The sequence below is a fragment of the Leptodactylus fuscus genome, chromosome 7, assembly GCF_031893055.1.
Source record: "Leptodactylus fuscus isolate aLepFus1 chromosome 7, aLepFus1.hap2, whole genome shotgun sequence".
Lineage (NCBI taxonomy): Eukaryota > Metazoa > Chordata > Amphibia > Anura > Leptodactylidae > Leptodactylus > Leptodactylus fuscus.
The window spans coordinates 46845343-46860832 of NC_134271.1; positions in this window are offsets into that span (position 1 = coordinate 46845343).

A 15490-nucleotide genomic window follows, 5' to 3' on the forward strand; every position below is an offset into this window, starting at 1 on the left:
TCTGACTGGTAATTCAAAGAATATATTGGGGTTATAAATACCCTCATTTCTTGCTACTGCCATATAGTGCCAGTTTCTGACTGGTAATTCAAAGAATATATTGGGGTTACGTGCACCCACAATTTTTACTACTGGTATACAGTGCCATTGTCTGACTGGGAATTCAAAGAGTATATTGGGAATACAAATACCCTCATTTCTTGCTACTGCCATATAGTGCCAGTTTCTGACTGGGAATTCAAAGAATATATTGGGGTTACGTGCACCCACAATTTTTACTACTGGTATACAGTGCCATTGTCTGACTGGGAATTCAAAGAATATATTGGGGTTATAAATACCCTCATTTCTTGCTACTGCCATATAGTGCCAGTTTCTGACTGGTAATTCAAAGAATATATTGGGGTTACGTGCACCCACAATTTTTACTACTGGTATACAGTGCCATTGTCTGACTGGGAATTCAAAGAGTATATTGGGAATACAAATACCCTCATTTCTTGCTACTGCCATATAGTGCCAGTTTCTGACTGGTAATTCAAAGAATATATTGGGGTTACGTGCACCCACAATTTTTACTACTGGTATACAGTGCCATTGTCTGACTGGGAATTCAAAGAATATATTGGGGTTATAAATACCCTCATTTCTTGCTACTGCCATATAGTGCCAGTTTCTGACTGGTAATTCAAAGAATATATTGGGGTTACGTGCACCCACAATTTTTACTACTGGTATACAGTGCCATTGTCTGACTGGGAATTCAAAGAGTATATTGGGAATACAAATACCCTCATTTCTTGCTACTGCCATATAGTGCCAGTGTCTGACTGGGAATTCAAAGAATATATTGGGGTTACGTGCACCCACAATTTTTACTACTGGTATACAGTGCCATTGTCTGACTGGGAATTCAAAGAATATATTGGGGTTATAAATACCCTCATTTCTTGCTACTGCCATATAGTGCCAGTTTCTGACTGGTAATTCAAAGAATATATTGGGGTTACGTGCACCCACAATTTTTACTACTGGTATACAGTGCCATTGTCTGACTGGGAATTCAAAGAGTATATTGGGAATACAAATACCCTCATTTCTTGCTACTGCCATATAGTGCCAGTTTCTGACTGGGAATTCAAAGAATATATTGGGGTTACGTGCACCCACAATTTTTACTACTGGTATACAGTGCCATTGTCTGACTGGGAATTCAAAGAATATATTGGGGTTATAAATACCCTCATTTCTTGCTACTGCCATATAGTGCCAGTTTCTGACTGGTAATTCAAAGAATATATTGGGGTTACGTGCACCCACAATTTTTACTACTGGTATACAGTGCCATTGTCTGACTGGGAATTCAAAGAGTATATTGGGAATACAAATACCCTCATTTCTTGCTACTGCCATATAGTGCCAGTTTCTGACTGGTAATTCAAAGAATATATTGGGGTTACGTGCACCCACAATTTTTACTACTGGTATACAGTGCCATTGTCTGACTGGGAATTCAAAGAATATATTGGGGTTATAAATACCCTCATTTCTTGCTACTGCCATATAGTGCCAGTTTCTGACTGGTAATTCAAAGAATATATTGGGGTTACGTGCACCCACAATTTTTACTACTGGTATACAGTGCCATTGTCTGACTGGGAATTCAAAGAGTATATTGGGAATACAAATACCCTCATTTCTTGCTACTGCCATATAGTGCCAGTGTCTGACTGGGAATTCAAAGAATATATTGGGGTTACGTGCACCCACAATTTTTACTACTGGTATACAGTGCCATTGTCTGACTGGGAATTCAAAGAATATATTGGGGTTATAAATACCCTCATTTCTTGCTACTGCCATATAGTGCCAGTTTCTGACTGGTAATTCAAAGAATATATTGGGGTTACGTGCACCCACAATTTTTACTACTGGTATACAGTGCCATTGTCTGACTGGGAATTCAAAGAGTATATTGGGAATACAAATACCCTCATTTCTTGCTACTGCCATATAGTGCCAGTGTCTGACTGGGAATTCAAAGAATATATTGGGGTTACGTGCACCCACAATTTTTACTACTGGTATACAGTGCCATTGTCTGACTGGGAATTCAAAGAATATATTGGGGTTATAAATACCCTCATTTCTTGCTACTGCCATATAGTGCCAGTTTCTGACTGGTAATTCAAAGAATATATTGGGGTTACGTGCACCCACAATTTTTACTACTGGTATACAGTGCCATTGTCTGACTGGGAATTCAAAGAGTATATTGGGAATACAAATACCCTCATTTCTTGCTACTGCCATATAGTGCCAGTTTCTGACTGGGAATTCAAAGAATATATTGGGGTTACGTGCACCCACAATTTTTACTACTGGTATACAGTGCCATTGTCTGACTGGGAATTCAAAGAATATATTGGGGTTATAAATACCCTCATTTCTTGCTACTGCCATATAGTGCCAGTTTCTGACTGGTAATTCAAAGAATATATTGGGGTTACGTGCACCCACAATTTTTACTACTGGTATACAGTGCCATTGTCTGACTGGGAATTCAAAGAGTATATTGGGAATACAAATACCCTCATTTCTTGCTACTGCCATATAGTGCCAGTTTCTGACTGGTAATTCAAAGAATATATTGGGGTTACGTGCACCCACAATTTTTACTACTGGTATACAGTGCCATTGTCTGACTGGGAATTCAAAGAATATATTGGGGTTATAAATACCCTCATTTCTTGCTACTGCCATATAGTGCCAGTTTCTGACTGGTAATTCAAAGAATATATTGGGGTTACGTGCACCCACAATTTTTACTACTGGTATACAGTGCCATTGTCTGACTGGGAATTCAAAGAGTATATTGGGAATACAAATACCCTCATTTCTTGCTACTGCCATATAGTGCCAGTGTCTGACTGGGAATTCAAAGAATATATTGGGGTTACGTGCACCCACAATTTTTACTACTGGTATACAGTGCCATTGTCTGACTGGGAATTCAAAGAATATATTGGGGTTATAAATACCCTCATTTCTTGCTACTGCCATATAGTGCCAGTTTCTGACTGGTAATTCAAAGAATATATTGGGGTTACGTGCACCCACAATTTTTACTACTGGTATACAGTGCCATTGTCTGACTGGGAATTCAAAGAATATATTGGGAATACAAATACCCTCATTTCTTGCTACTGCCATATAGTGCCAGTTTCTGACTGGGAATTCAAAGAATATATTGGGGTTACGTGCACCCACAATTTTTACTACTGGTATACAGTGCCATTGTCTGACTGGGAATTCAAAGAATATATTGGGGTTATAAATACCCTCATTTCTTGCTACTGCCATATAGTGCCAGTTTCTGACTGGTAATTCAAAGAATATATTGGGGTTACGTGCACCCACAATTTTTACTACTGGTATACAGTGCCATTGTCTGACTGGGAATTCAAAGAGTATATTGGGAATACAAATACCCTCATTTCTTGCTACTGCCATATAGTGCCAGTTTCTGACTGGGAATTCAAAGAATATATTGGGGTTACGTGCACCCACAATTTTTACTACTGGTATACAGTGCCATTGTCTGACTGGGAATTCAAAGAATATATTGGGGTTATAAATACCCTCATTTCTTGCTACTGCCATATAGTGCCAGTTTCTGACTGGTAATTCAAAGAATATATTGGGGTTACGTGCACCCACAATTTTTACTACTGGTATACAGTGCCATTGTCTGACTGGGAATTCAAAGAGTATATTGGGAATACAAATACCCTCATTTCTTGCTACTGCCATATAGTGCCAGTTTCTGACTGGTAATTCAAAGAATATATTGGGGTTACGTGCACCCACAATTTTTACTACTGGTATACAGTGCCATTGTCTGACTGGGAATTCAAAGAATATATTGGGGTTATAAATACCCTCATTTCTTGCTACTGCCATATAGTGCCAGTTTCTGACTGGTAATTCAAAGAATATATTGGGGTTACGTGCACCCACAATTTTTACTACTGGTATACAGTGCCATTGTCTGACTGGGAATTCAAAGAGTATATTGGGAATACAAATACCCTCATTTCTTGCTACTGCCATATAGTGCCAGTGTCTGACTGGGAATTCAAAGAATATATTGGGGTTACGTGCACCCACAATTTTTACTACTGGTATACAGTGCCATTGTCTGACTGGGAATTCAAAGAGTATATTGGGAATACAAATACCCTCATTTCTTGCTACTGCCATATAGTGCCAGTGTCTGACTGGGAATTCAAAGAATATATTGGGGTTACGTGCACCCACAATTTTTACTACTGGTATACAGTGCCAATTTCTAACTAGGAATTCAAAATGCGCAAGGCTCCCGGAAAGGGACGTGGACGAGGCCGTGGGCGAGGTCGGGGGAATGGTTCTGGGGAGCAAGGTAGCAGTGAAGCCACAGGGCGTCCCGTGCCTACTCCTGTGGGGCAGCAAGCATTGCGCCACTCCACAGTGCCAGGGTTGCTTGCCACATTAACTAAACTGCAGGGTACAAACCTTAGTAGGCCCGAGAACCAGGAACAGGTCTTGCAATGGCTGTCAGAGAACGCTTACAGCACATTGTCCAGCAGCCAGTCAGACTCTGCCTCCTCTCCTCCTATTACCCAACAGTCTTGTCTTCCTTCCTCCCAAAATTCCGAAGCTTTACAGAACAATAACCCAAACTGTCCCTGCTCCCCAGAGCTGTTCTCCGCTCCTTTCATTGTCCCTCAACCTGCCTCTCCACGTCACGATTCCACGAACCTAACAGAGGAGCATCTGTGTCCAGATGCTCAAACACTAGAGTCTCCTCCATCTCCGTTCGATTTGGTGGTGGATGACCAGCAACCCACCCTCATCGACGATGATGTGACGCAGTTGCCGTCAGGGCATCCAGTTGACTGGCGCATTGTGCGGGAGGAGGAGATGAGACAGGAGTTGGAAGAGGAAGTGGTGGATGATGAGGACACTGACCCGACCTGGACAGGGGGGATGTCAAGCGGGGAAAGTAGTGTGGATGTTGAGGCAGGTGCAGCACCAAAAAGGGTAGCTAGAGGCAGAGGCAGAGGTCAGCAGCTTAGGCGAAGCCAGGCCACACCCGGAATCTCCCAAGATGTTCCAGTTCGTACCCAGCCCCGAAAAACTCCCACCTCGAGGGCACGTTTCTCGAAGGTGTGGAGTTTTTTCAAGGAATGCGCCGAGGACAGATATAGTGTTGTCTGCACAATTTGCCTCTCGAAATTGATTAGGGGCTCTGAGAAGAGCAACCTGTCCACCACTTCAATGCGCCGTCATTTGGAATCCAAGCACTGGAATCAGTGGCAGGCAGCAACGGCAGGACAAAGGCCGCCTGCCGTTCACGCCACTGCCACTGCCTCTGCCTCTGCCTCTGCCACTGCCACTGCTGACTGTGCTGGCGATGCACTCCAGAGGACGAGCCAGGACACCACTTCATCTGCCTCCGCCACTTTGTTGACTTCTACCTCATCCTCCCCTGGTCCTGTCTTATCTCCTTCTCCTGCACCATCAAAGGCACCATCAGGCGTTTCTTTACAACAACCCACCATCTCTCAGACATTGGAGCGGCGGCAGAAATACACTGCTAACCACCCACACGCGCAAGCCTTGAACGCCAACATCGCTAAACTGCTGGCCCAGGAGATGTTGGCGTTCCGGCTTGTTGAAACTCCCGCCTTCCTGGACCTGATGGCAACTGCGGCACCTCGCTATGCCGTCCCTAGCCGTCACTACTTCTCCCGGTGTGCCGTCCCCGCCTTGCACCAGCACGTGTCACTCAACATCAGGCGGGCCCTTAGTTCCGCGCTTTGCACAAAGGTCCACTTGACCACCGACGCGTGGACAAGTGCATGCGGACAGGGACGCTACATTTCACTGACGGCACACTGGGTAAATGTAGTTGAGGCTGGGACTGCTTCCCAAACTGGCCCGGTGTACCTCGTCTCCCCGCCTAACATTCCTGGCAGGGACACGAGAAGAACACCCCCCTCCTCCTCCTCCTCTACCGCCTCCTCCTCCGCCTCCTCCTCCGCCACCGCCTCCTCCTCCGCTGTTAGATTGACCCCAGCTACGAGTTGGAAACGTTGCAGCACTGGCGTTGGTAGACGTCAGCAGGCTGTGCTGAAGCTGATCAGCTTGGGGGACAGACAGCACACTGCCTCCGAGGTGAGGGATGCCCTCCTCGATGAGACGGCAATATGGTTTGAGCCGCTGCACCTGGGCCCAGGCATGGTCGTTTGTGATAACGGCCGGAACCTGGTAGCAGCTCTGGAGCTTGCCGGACTCCAACATGTTCCATGCCTGGCCCACGTCTTCAACCTAGTGGTGCAACGTTTCCTAAAGAGCTACCCCAATGTTCCAGAGCTACTGGTGAAAGTGCGGCGCATGTGCGCCCACTTTCGCAAGTCGACAGTAGCCGCTGCTAGCTTAAAATCTCTCCAGCAACGCCTGCATGTGCCACAACACCGGCTTTTGTGCGACGTCCCCACACGCTGGAACTCAACGTTTCAGATGTTGAATAGAGTGGTTGAGCAGCAGAGACCTTTGATGGAATACCAGCTACAAAACCCTAGGGTGCCACAAAGTCAGCTGCCTCAGTTTCACATCCATGAGTGGCCATGGATGAGAGACCTTTGTGACATCCTACGGGTCTTTGAGGAGTCCACAAGGAGGGTGAGCTCTGAGGATGCGATGGTGAGCCTTACAATCCCGCTCTTGTGTGTTCTGAGAGAATCCCTGATTGACATCAGGGATAACTCAGATCACACAGAGGAGTTAGGGATAGCATCCGATCCGTCACAGCTGGAGAGTAGGTCCACACATCTGTCCGCTTCACTGCGTTTAATGGAGGAGGAGGAGGAGGAGGAGGAGGAGGAAGAAGAGTTGTCCGATGATGTGATGGTGATACAGGAGGCTTCCGGGCAACTTCGAATCGTCCCATTGTTGCAGCGCGGATGGGTAGACATGGAGGATGAGGAGGAAATGGAGATTGAACTTTCCGGTGGGGCCAGAGGAGTCATGCCAACTAACACTGTGGCAGACATGGCTGAGTTCATGTTGGGGTGCTTTACAACCGACAAGCGTATTGTCAAAATCATGGAGGACAACCAGTACTGGATCTTTGCTATCCTTGACCCCCGGTATAAAAACAACATCTCGTCTTTTATTCCGGTAGAGGGGAGGGCCAATCGCATCAATGCTTGCCACAGGCAATTGGTGCAGAATATGATGGAGATGTTTCCAGCATGTGACAGTGGCGGCAGGGAGGGCAGTTCCTCCAGTAGGCAACCAAGTTCTCACCGGTCCACACAAACGAGGGGCACACTGTCTAAGGTCTGGGACACCTTGATGGCACCCCCTCGCCAAAGTGCCGCCACGGAGGGTCCTAGTGTCACCAGGCGTGAGAAGTATAGGCGCATGTTGCGGGAATACCTTTCCGACCACAGCCCTGTCCTCTCCGACCCCTCTGCGCCCTACACGTATTGGGTGTCGAAGTTGGACCTGTGGCTTGAACTTGCCCTATATGCCTTGGAGGTGCTGTCCTGTCCTGCCGCCAGCGTCCTATCTGAGAGGGTGTTCAGTGCAGCCGGTGGCATCATCACTGACAAGCGCACCCGTCTGTCAGCTGAGAGTGCCGACCGGCTCACTTTGATAAAAATGAACCACCACTGGATAGAGCCTTCATTTTTGTGCCCACCTGTGTAAAGCACCCCAACATGAAACTCCATGTCTGTACTCAACCTCTCCAATTCCTCCGCATCCTCATACTCATCCACCATAAGCGTTGCACAATTCTGCTAATACTAGGCTCCCTCCAACATGATTTCCCCCAACTCTGCTGGTTAGAGGCTCCCTCCACCCTGATTTCCACCAACTCTGCTGGTTAGAGGCTCCCTCCACCCTGCTTTCCCACAACTCTGCTGGTTAGAGGCTCCTTCCACCATGAATTTGCCCAAACTGGGCTGTTTAGAGGCTCCCTCCACCATGAATTGGTCCAAACTGGGCTGGTTAGAGGCTCCCTCCACCATTAATTGGTCCAAACTGGGCTGGTTAGAGGCTCCCTCCACCATGAATTTGCCCAAACTGGGCTGTTTAGAGGCTCCCTCCACCATGAATTTGCCCAAACTGGGCTGTTTAGAGGCTCCCTCCACCATGAATTGGTCCAAACTGGGTTTTTTAGAGGCTCCCTCCACCATGAATTGGTCCAAACTGGGGTGGTTAGAGGCTCCCTCCACCATTAATTGGTCCAAACTGGGCTGGTTAGAGGCTCCCTCCACCATGAATTGGTCCAAACTGGGCTGGTTAGAGGCTCCCTCCACCATGAATTGGTCCAAACTGGGGTGGTTAGAGGCTCCCTCCACCATTAATTGGTCCAAACTGGGCTGGTTAGAGGCTCCCTCCACCATTAATTGGTCCAAACTGGGCTGGTTAGAGGCTCCCTCCACCATGAATTTGCCCAAACTGGGCTGTTTAGAGGCTCCCTCCACCATTAATTGGTCCAAACTGGGCTGGTTAGAGGCTCCCTCCACAATTAATTGGTCCAAACTGGGCTAATTAGAGGCTCCCTCCACCATGAATTGGTCCAAACTGGGTTTTTTAGAGGCTCCCTCCACCATGAATTTGCCCAAACTGGGCTGTTTAGAGGCTCCCTCCACCATGAATTGGTCCAAACTGGGCTGGTTAGAGGCTCCCTCCACCATGAATTTCCCAAAACTTGGCTGTTTAGAGGCTCCCTCCACCATTAATTGGTCCAAACTGGGCTGGTTAGAGGCTCCCTCCACCATGAATTGGTCCAAACTGGGGTTTTTAGAGGCTCCCTCCACCATGAATTGGTCCAAACTTGGCTGTTTAGAGGCTCCCTCCACCATGAATTGGTCCAAACTGGGGTGGTTAGAGGCTCCCTCCACCATTAATTGGTCCAAACTGGGCTGGTTAGAGGCTCCCTCCACCATTAATTGGTCCAAACTGGGCTGGTTAGAGGCTCCCTCCACCATGAATTTGCCCAAACTGGGCTGTTTAGAGGCTCCCTCCACCATGAATTTGCCCAAACTGGGCTGGTTAGAGGCTCCCTCCACCATGAATTGGTCCAAACGGGTTTTTAGAGGCTCCCTTCACCATGAATTGGTCCAAACTTGGCTGTTTAGAGGCTCCCTCCACCATGAATTGGTCCAAACTGGGGTGGTTAGAGGCTCCCTCCACCATTAATTGGTCCAAACTGGGCTGGTTAGAGGCTCCCTCCACCATTAATTGGTCCAAACTGGGCTGGTTAGAGGCTCCCTCCACCATGAATTGGTCCAAACTGGGGTTTTTAGAGGCTCCCTCCACCATGAATTGGTCCAAACTTGGCTGTTTAGAGGCTCCCTCCACCATTAATTGGTCCAAACTGGGCTGGTTAGAGGCTCCCTCCACCATGAATTGGTCCAAACTGGGTTTTTTAGAGGCTCCCTCCACCATGAATTTGCCCAAACTGGGCTGTTTAGAGGCTCCCTCCACCATGAATTGGTCCAAACTGGGTTTTTTAGAGGCTCCCTCCACCATGAATTGGTCCAAACTGGGCTGGTTAGAGGCTCCCTCCACCATGAATTGGTCCAAACTGGGGTGGTTAGAGGCTCCCTCCACCATTAATTGGTCCAAACTGGGCTGGTTAGAGGCTCCCTCCACCATTAATTGGTCCAAACTGGGCTGGTTAGAGGCTCCCTCCACCATGAATTTGCCCAAACTGGGCTGTTTAGAGGCTCCCTCCACCATTAATTGGTCCAAACTGGGCTGGTTAGAGGCTCCCTCCACAATTAATTGGTCCAAACTGGGCTAATTAGAGGCTCCCTCCACCATGAATTGGTCCAAACTGGGTTTTTTAGAGGCTCCCTCCACCATGAATTTGCCCAAACTGGGCTGTTTAGAGGCTCCCTCCACCATGAATTGGTCCAAACTGGGCTGGTTAGAGGCTCCCTCCACCATGAATTTCCCAAAACTTGGCTGTTTAGAGGCTCCCTCCACCATTAATTGGTCCAGACTGGGCTGGTTAGAGGCTCCCTCCACCATGAATTGGTCCAAACTGGGCTGGTTAGAGGCTCCCTCCACCATTAATTGGTCCAAACTGGGCTGGTTAGAGGCTCCCTCCACCATGAATTTGCCCAAACTGGGCTGGTTAGAGGCTCCCTCCACCATGAATTGGTCCAAACTGGGTTTTTTAGAGGCTCCCTCCACCATGAATTTGCCCAAACTGGGCTGGTTAGAGGCTCCCTCCACCATGAATTGGTCCAAACTGGGCTGGTTAGAGGCTCCCTCCACCATGAATTTGCCCAAACTGGGCTGTTTAGAGGCTCCCTCCACCATTAATTGGTCCAAACTGGGCTGGTTAGAGGCTCCCTCCACCATGAATTTGCCCAAACTGGGCTGTTTAGAGGCTCCCTCCACCATGAATTGGTCCAAACTGGGTTTTTTAGAGGCTCCCTCCACCATGAATTGGTCCAAACTGGGCTGGTTAGAGGCTCCCTCCACCATGAATTTCCCAAAACTTGGCTGTTTAGAGGCTCCCTCCACCATTAATTGGTCCAAACTGGGCTGGTTAGAGGCTCCCTCCACCATGAATTGGTCCAAACTGGGGTTTTTAGAGGCTCCCTCCACCATGAATTGGTCCAAACTTGGCTGTTTAGAGGCTCCCTCCACCATGAATTGGTCCAAACTGGGGTGGTTAGAGGCTCCCTCCACCATTAATTGGTCCAAACTGGGCTGGTTAGAGGCTCCCTCCACCATTAATTGGTCCAAACTGGGCTGGTTAGAGGCTCCCTCCACCATGAATTTGCCCAAACTGGGCTGTTTAGAGGCTCCCTCCACCATGAATTTGCCCAAACTGGGCTGGTTAGAGGCTCCCTCCACCATGAATTGGTCCAAACGGGTTTTTAGAGGCTCCCTTCACCATGAATTGGTCCAAACTTGGCTGTTTAGAGGCTCCCTCCACCATGAATTGGTCCAAACTGGGGTGGTTAGAGGCTCCCTCCACCATTAATTGGTCCAAACTGGGCTGGTTAGAGGCTCCCTCCACCATTAATTGGTCCAAACTGGGCTGGTTAGAGGCTCCCTCCACCATGAATTGGTCCAAACTGGGGTTTTTAGAGGCTCCCTCCACCATGAATTGGTCCAAACTTGGCTGTTTAGAGGCTCCCTCCACCATTAATTGGTCCAAACTGGGCTGGTTAGAGGCTCCCTCCACCATGAATTGGTCCAAACTGGGTTTTTTAGAGGCTCCCTCCACCATGAATTTGCCCAAACTGGGCTGTTTAGAGGCTCCCTCCACCATGAATTGGTCCAAACTGGGTTTTTTAGAGGCTCCCTCCACCATGAATTGGTCCAAACTGGGCTGGTTAGAGGCTCCCTCCACCATGAATTGGTCCAAACTGGGGTGGTTAGAGGCTCCCTCCACCATTAATTGGTCCAAACTGGGCTGGTTAGAGGCTCCCTCCACCATTAATTGGTCCAAACTGGGCTGGTTAGAGGCTCCCTCCACCATGAATTTGCCCAAACTGGGCTGTTTAGAGGCTCCCTCCACCATTAATTGGTCCAAACTGGGCTGGTTAGAGGCTCCCTCCACAATTAATTGGTCCAAACTGGGCTAATTAGAGGCTCCCTCCACCATGAATTGGTCCAAACTGGGTTTTTTAGAGGCTCCCTCCACCATGAATTTGCCCAAACTGGGCTGTTTAGAGGCTCCCTCCACCATGAATTGGTCCAAACTGGGCTGGTTAGAGGCTCCCTCCACCATGAATTGGTCCAAACTGGGTTTTTTAGAGGCTCCCTCCACCATGAATTGGTCCAAACTGGGCTGGTTAGAGGCTCCCTCCACCATGAATTTCCCAAAACTTGGCTGTTTAGAGGCTCCCTCCACCATTAATTGGTCCAAACTGGGCTGGTTAGAGGCTCCCTCCACCATGAATTGGTCCAAACTGGGGTTTTTAGAGGCTCCCTCCACCATGAATTGGTCCAAACTTGGCTGTTTAGAGGCTCCCTCCACCATGAATTGGTCCAAACTGGGGTGGTTAGAGGCTCCCTCCACCATTAATTGGTCCAAACTGGGCTGGTTAGAGGCTCCCTCCACCATTAATTGGTCCAAACTGGGCTGGTTAGAGGCTCCCTCCACCATGAATTTGCCCAAACTGGGCTGTTTAGAGGCTCCCTCCACCATGAATTTGCCCAAACTGGGCTGGTTAGAGGCTCCCTCCACCATGAATTGGTCCAAACGGGTTTTTAGAGGCTCCCTTCACCATGAATTGGTCCAAACTTGGCTGTTTAGAGGCTCCCTCCACCATGAATTGGTCCAAACTGGGGTGGTTAGAGGCTCCCTCCACCATTAATTGGTCCAAACTGGGCTGGTTAGAGGCTCCTTCCACCATTAATTGGTCCAAACTGGGCTGGTTAGAGGCTCCCTCCACCATGAATTGGTCCAAACTGGGGTTTTTAGAGGCTCCCTCCACCATGAATTGGTCCAAACTTGGCTGTTTAGAGGCTCCCTCCACCATTAATTGGTCCAAACTGGGCTGGTTAGAGGCTCCCTCCACCATGAATTGGTCCAAACTGGGTTTTTTAGAGGCTCCCTCCACCATGAATTTGCCCAAACTGGGCTGTTTAGAGGCTCCCTCCACCATGAATTGGTCCAAACTGGGTTTTTTAGAGGCTCCCTCCACCATGAATTGGTCCAAACTGGGCTGGTTAGAGGCTCCCTCCACCATGAATTGGTCCAAACTGGGGTGGTTAGAGGCTCCCTCCACCATTAATTGGTCCAAACTGGGCTGGTTAGAGGCTCCCTCCACCATTAATTGGTCCAAACTGGGCTGGTTAGAGGCTCCCTCCACCATGAATTTGCCCAAACTGGGCTGTTTAGAGGCTCCCTCCACCATTAATTGGTCCAAACTGGGCTGGTTAGAGGCTCCCTCCACAATTAATTGGTCCAAACTGGGCTAATTAGAGGCTCCCTCCACCATGAATTGGTCCAAACTGGGTTTTTTAGAGGCTCCCTCCACCATGAATTTGCCCAAACTGGGCTGTTTAGAGGCTCCCTCCACCATGAATTGGTCCAAACTGGGCTGGTTAGAGGCTCCCTCCACCATGAATTTCCCAAAACTTGGCTGTTTAGAGGCTCCCTCCACCATTAATTGGTCCAAACTGGGCTGGTTAGAGGCTCCCTCCACCATGAATTGGTCCAAACTGGGCTGGTTAGAGGCTCCCTCCACCATTAATTGGTCCAAACTGGGCTGGTTAGAGGCTCCCTCCACCATGAATTTGCCCAAACTGGGCTGGTTAGAGGCTCCCTCCACCATGAATTGGTCCAAACTGGGTTTTTTAGAGGCTCCCTCCACCATGAATTTGCCCAAACTGGGCTGGTTAGAGGCTCCCTCCACCATGAATTGGTCCAAACTGGGCTGGTTAGAGGCTCCCTCCACCATGAATTTGCCCAAACTGGGCTGTTTAGAGGCTCCCTCCACCATTAATTGGTCCAAACTGGGCTGGTTAGAGGCTCCCTCCACCATGAATTTGCCCAAACTGGGCTGTTTAGAGGCTCCCTCCACCATGAATTGGTCCAAACTGGGTTTTTTAGAGGCTCCCTCCACCATGAATTGGTCCAAACTGGGCTGGTTAGAGGCTCCCTCCACCATGAATTTCCCAAAACTTGGCTGTTTAGAGGCTCCCTCCACCATGAATTGGTCCAAACTGGGCTGGTTAGAGGCTCCCTCCACCATGAATTTCCCAAAACTTGGCTGTTTAGAGGCTCCCTCCACCATGAATTGGTCCAAACTGGGCTGGTTAGAGGCTCCCTCCACCATTAATTGGTCCAAACTGGGCTGGTTAGAGGCTCCCTCCACCATGAATTGGTCCAAACTGGGTTTTTTAGAGGCTCCCTCCACCATGAATTTGCCCAAACTGGGCTGTTTAGAGGCTCCCTCCACCATGAATTGGTTCAAACTGGGCTGGTTAGAGGCTCCCTCCACCATTAATTGGTCCAAACTGGGCTGGTTAGAGGCTCCCTCCACCATTAATTGGTCCAAACTGGGCTGGTTAGAGGCTCCCTCCACCATGAATTTGCCCAAACTGGGCTGGTTAGAGGCTCCCTCCACCATGAATTGGTCCAAACTGGGTTTTTTAGAGGCTCCCTCCACCATGAATTTGCCCAAACTGGGCTGGTTAGAGGCTCCCTCCACCATGAATTGGTCCAAACTGGGGTTTTTAGAGGCTCCCTCCACCATGAATTTGCCCAAACTGGGGTGTTTAGAGGCTCCCTCCACCATGAATTTGCCCAAACTCTGCTGGTTAGAGGCTCAATCCACCCTGATTTTCAAAACAAATGTTGGTGCCAACCTCAACTTACTACAAGGGCCAAATTCACTGCTGGTGACAAGCTCTCCTCACTGCAAGTGCCAAATACACATGTTTCAAGGTGTTTTCCTACTGTCAGAGAGGTGGTATTGAGTGTGTAAAGTGTGTAGTTGTTAGGCTGTGATGTTGGGGTAATAGAGGGTCTTTGGTGTGTTAGATGCCCCCAGACATGCTTCCCCTGCTGTCCCAGTGTCATTCCAGAGGTGTTGGCATCATTTCCTGGGGTGTCATAGTGGACTTGGTGACCCTCCAGACACGGATTTGGGTTTCCCCCTTAACGAGTATCTGTTCCCCATAGACTATAATGGGGTTCGAAACCCGTTCGAACACACGAACATTGAGCGGCTGTTCGAATCGAATTTCGAACCTCGAACATTTTAGTGTTCGCTCATCTCTAAAAACTACCTCTTTATTAGAGATGAGCGAGTAGTATTCGATCGAGTAGATATTCGATCAAATACTACGGTATTCGATCATAGTATGGTATTTGAAATAGTCGTACTCGGTCGAATACCACGCGGTAAACGTAAAAGGCATTTACCGCATGGTATTCAACCAAGTACGAGTATTTTGAATACCGTAGTATTCGATCGAATACTACTGGCTCATCTCTACTCTTTATGCCATTATCATATCATAGCATGCCAGGATTTCCTTTACAGAATTCTGGGAAAGATGGGTAATATATTATACATTAAAAATTGATAGCTTATCACCAATATAGAATCCATATACTGTACAAACAAGTAACAAACAGGACATTTTGGTCCTGTTCAGGGATATAGTTATCTTATAAACACACAAACATCCCCTTGTGCTAAACAGGATGGTTGTCTGAATAGCCACTACATGCAAGTAATAAAAGCAGGCAATAACAATGTGGCATCAGAGAGTAGATCAAATATGTCTCCAGGAATTAATATGAATTATCAAGGCAGACCATACAACATTAAGAACATTCTTAACACTTCCATGTCCGGCATGCAGAAATAGGGGTAACAGTAGCAGATGTAGTCACTTGTCCTATAGAAACCTTCCATTGCAGTCCCAAGTTAGCCCTATAAACAAG